Raw genomic sequence first — 5,136 nt, forward strand, 5'->3', positions numbered from 1 at the left:
CTTACAGCTTTACTCCAGTTGTAAGGAGCATGTCCACATCTAAAGGGTTTTGAGCTGCCAACAGTCACATTTGAATTTGTCTTCACAACTCTGTGGAGATGAATACACACACACAAAACACTACCTGCACCAGCCTGAGCAAGTGGGGGCTGAGCACAGTCACTATGCAAATATCTCAGTAGAGACCATAGAGGTTTGGCAACCTATTCAGCCACCAGAAGAGGCCAAGCCCCTGTTTGAGGAATGAAATCCTCACATTCAGTAAGAAGCCTTAAAACGTAATTTTTTAAACCCCCAAATTATACTGCTCAGCTCTGTTAATTTCAGCAGTTAGGGGTGGAGTGAGCTCAGAGGTAGCTATACCAAAACTCTGCAAGAAAGAAAACACTCACACGAAATTCAGAGACAACTGATGTCAGGAAATCTTACAGTAATATTTGTCCCATGAAGATATATAACAAGACTCTCCAAAGAAGACAAAATTTGTGGAATGAAAACCATTCAAGAAATACTGTATTTGTGCCCTTTTGAAAAGGGCATCGCCTCTACATCTCCTAACCTTTAAAATTTTAAAGGAAGTTATACATAGTTTGCTTTTATACTGGTTCTGTGATTCTGCTAGTAATTAACAATATCTCTTTCAGAGAAAACATTATTTAGATTTTGATATATTAATTACCGTGTAGAGCAACTTGCTAAGATTCAGTCTGATGAATCTTAGCAACTTCTCAGCACTCTGAAAAAGAGCTGTTTGGAGAGTAATGTCTATGAAAGGTATTTTTACCCTCTATTTTTCATATGCCTTCTTTACTTTCTGACAGGCAAACACGTTGGCCAAAACAAATCTTGTAGGCTTGTCAATGAAAGTCTCTCCAGATTCAACCGTCTCTTTTTAATGGAGCTTGTGCAAAAATTTGGTGTTCAAAAGTACAGTTTTTTTCTCCAACTGCTTGGTCTATTTCCAAGAGGCCTATGGCAGGGGAACAACATTAGGACCTGCAACTACATATTCCTTCATGCAGGGTTTATACAGACCATCAGTCTTGGCTAGAAATTAATGTCTTTAGTATAAGAACACATCCCTTGAGTCTGTGCCTTTCCATTAATAAAACCAGAGCATCTTCACAAGTACTGTACCTTTGAGTGAGATTCCTCTCTCCTGACCCTGAATAGTGACTTCAGATATTTGCACCTGAGAATACTGAATTTTCTTAAGCTTCATTTACAGTCAACAGAGAAATCATGTAGAGTGTGATTCATCTGGCTTATTTGAGATTTCACAAAATGATGAATTGCACTTAGATGAACATCCTTCTTTCTATTGACTGCCAAGTGAGCCTGGAATGTTTACCTGAGGAGCTATTACCTAGTGCTAGGCTTGTATCATAAAAAGAGGGAAAAGCGAAGTCTTGTTGGAATAATGCCTCGTAATATAGAGATAGGTACTGGTACTTCAGGCTTCATAACTAATATTTCTGACTGTGATCTTTACATATAGGGTTTGGTATTTCTGCAGCTTCCTTTTAACTTGTTTATTGGGTCACTTGCAAGAGCTTATCAATTGCAGTCTCTCTTTTTCTGACAACTGTTGGCCCAATTGTCCAAAATTGTACGACCTGATTCACGACCTTTCTTGACCTCTCATTAGGATTAGAGCTGGGCTCCAGTTTATCAGCAACAGCCTGAAACAATTTTAATCAGTGTTGACCCCCCAGCCAAGCAAGCAACCCTATTAAAATTAATGAGATGGCAATCCTGTGAGAAGAGGTAAAACTGACTGATGGAGAAGCTACCTGATGGCAGCAGAGTCTCTTGGCAAATCACACACACTCAGGTGTCTTGTCAACTTTGCACTCATTTTATTTTCCCACATGAGCCACCAGAAATAGACACTTGTGCTTCATTCCACCTAGCACTCACTTCCTCAGGGTGAACAACTGCCCAGAGCAATCCAGTCCTATTATTCTCAAAGGACCATACAGGAATTATGCAGCTCTGCCACAGCCGTGTAATTCTGACAATCTGAAAGAACAATTTGTAGCACAGTGAGACACGGAGAAAATGCTACAATAGGAGTTGGAATTCCCCTTATTCAACAAGGAAAAAAGTCAACAACATCTTTAAGCTGTGTATTTTTAAAAGCCGGATGTCGATTGTTTGTGTCTGTTGAAAGTCCATATTAAAAGTGGTGTATCTGGTATTGAAAATTGTAAAAATCCTGAGATAACAATGGTGTCTCTGGAGAACTGCTTTTGAACACTATATGTCCTTCTACTTCTTATTTGGTCAAGGTTGTTTTTCTTCAAAGCACTTAACAGTGAGGGATTTATTTTCTCTTGAGAAGTAAGAAAATGAAAGCTCATGGAAATTAAATTTGATATAAAAGAAGAAATACAGTAAAAATTGTTCCGATTCTCATCTCATAGATACTACTCTGAAAGTTTCTTTAAAAAATAATTTGGAAGGATTTATTTTTGCAAGACAAGGGAGGCTCTGTCAACACATAGCTGTGTTTTGCAACCATTTGGAAATGTTAGGGAATAGCCTACAGACCATTCACATGAGACCATTCACCTACAGACCCCATGCACACACAGCCCAGATTTACTTTCTCTGTCATGTCTTCAATGGCTCAGGATTCTATCCCATGGGGCATCCCACCAGACAAAAGAGGCAATTTTAAAAGAAGTATCTGAAAGATTCTAGTTCGTTAACTGTTGGAGTGAGATAGGTTAATTCCACTGAAACTAGTAGAAAATGCCTCACATGTTACTCCCGTCTAATTCTGAGCCTTTATTATCTAAAACCCCAGGATATACTGGATGTTGGAAGTCCATGTTTCTTGGCTGATGATAAGTGCCAGTGACTGGAGAATTCCTCTGGTTAGCATCAGGGACAGAGCTGGTGATCTCTGGTTTTCTTCAGCTCTAATCCTTTAGTTGGTCAGGAAAGCTGTTTCAGAGAGCATTAGGGAAGAAGAATACATGGAAAGGGAATAGAGGTCTCTGTGCTATGCAGCTTTTGCAGTCAGGTAGGCTGTAGGGGACCTTTGAAAGGATAACATTCATAGCATAATTTTCAGAGCTTTCATGCAGGGGACTGACTCCATGGCAAACTAGTGGAGAGCTGGAGAAGTAGCTCACAACAAAAGCATTTTATGTTTCTTATCAAACACTTCAAGGTTATCAGAAAGAGTCTCACACATTTATGCTGTGGGGCTCCATTCATTAAGTGAGATTCCTTCTCCAACAACCCATTACATTCTGGGTAATTCCACAAGACCTGTAACTGGAGAGGTTTTGGTTTTTTGTTGTTTGTTGTTTTTTTTTTTTTTTTTTTTTTTTTTGATTGGTTGGTTGTTTTGTGTGTGCATAGCATTGGTTTTTTAAAAAATTTTGATTCAGTGAACAAAAGGGGTTACCTTAAGTTTTTGAAATACAGCATCTTACCTGCAGGGGCTGACATTAATATTTAAATACTTATAAAGGTTTTGGTTACCTTTATATTTTGTGCATAAGCAGACTAAAATGTGTGAGGGAGGAGGCAAAAAATGCAGCTATGGGTTTGTTTTCAACTTTTAAATAAGCTGGAGCATATTTGCAGTACTTTCTCCAATTTACTTAAAAAAACATTTTAAAAAATATTGTATCAGGTTTTATATTATTTCTGCAAACTATAAAGAAAAATACCCAAGAACTCTGATAGATGCCATGACCCTGCAAACTCCCTTACAAACATTACACAGGCAGTTCCACCATCAGAGAAAAAGTTTTCTTCAGTATTCCAGACTGAATACTTAGGAGGGTTCCATAGAGTGTCACATTAAAAATACTGCAGCTCCATTTGTTGATGGTCCATGGAGTGAGCTGGAGAAACCAAACTCAACCTTGATTAAAGAAAGAACAGGATGGCTGAAGTCACTCCTGAACATAACAGCCTGGGAAATTCTTTAGCAGCAGGCAGTAAACAAGCAGAGCCGTGTTTCTGCAGTCAGGAAAGATAACAGGGCAGCTATAGATAAACATGAAGGACCCAGGCAATACTGTACAGCATCTAATAATAGTTTGTTTCCTGTACATGGAGACAAGAGAACAGTGCTCTGGAGGGATAAAGCATGGAAGGAATGGTAGGCAAAGGGTCACTGAAGGCAGTTTGTTCTATGTTTTATAGAATCTTCTTCTTCCTTGTTTCTTTTAAATCTGGGGTATTGAATTGGCTTCTTTCTGACAATGTGATGTAATTTCCCTATCACCTATATACTCTCCCTTTCAGAATTAAGAAACTAAAAGAAAGGAACTAATATTCATGAAGATGGGAAAGAGGAGGCCTCTGCTCTTTAATTGATCTTGGCTTTGTATCAGATCTTTTTCCAGCCATCGCAAGACTGAGGTATTGACATGGCCTAGAAGCATAAATTCTCTGCTATTGCAGACTGAGCAAAGTTGTTTTGTGAAGGAAAGTCTGCAAACAGCACTGGAGACTGCTGTCATTAAGCTGAGCATGGATGTGGAGACCTTCTTGCACTGTGACTGGGACAAGGGACTGTGAGCGGCAGCCATGTCACATGGTAGCCGAAGATTCCTCCTATGTCCCTTTTTTACCATTCAGTAAAGCCGTCATTCAGATGTAAATAAGAAACACTGCTGTGAAGAGGCAAAAGAGAAAGCAGGATGCTAAGAGCAGCGAGCATACCAAATGTACCTGTCTCTTTAAAGCTAGACTTGAGCTAGAAAAGTCAGTGAGACATTTCATGCCTAGTTATACTTCAGAAAAAACCCTGCAACATGTCTTTTAGCCTACAGGACTCATGGCACAGCTGACATTGGGAAAAGATGTATGTATTTTTGACAAGGCATGCTCAAAGAGCCGGGAAAGCTGTGGGGTGCTTGTGACAAGCTCTTCCCTCACAGTACCAGAAATTCTAGTGCTGCAGCTCCTAGATACTTGCTTTGACAGAGAGAAGCAGAGTCCCATGGTCACCCCGTTAGTGCCATCAGAGCCAGGGCAGGACATCTGAGATTCTGTCAGCATCTGTTGCGCTGCCTCTACAGGAGATTGCTGTGGTAATAGGAATGAAAGCTGGACACCTTAGAATACAGGAAGAGGAAACACAGAATGGTTTGAAATCTGAACATC

Source organism: Sylvia atricapilla, chromosome 2 (genome assembly GCF_009819655.1).
Source record: "Sylvia atricapilla isolate bSylAtr1 chromosome 2, bSylAtr1.pri, whole genome shotgun sequence".
NCBI classification, from domain to species: Eukaryota; Metazoa; Chordata; class Aves; order Passeriformes; family Sylviidae; genus Sylvia; species Sylvia atricapilla.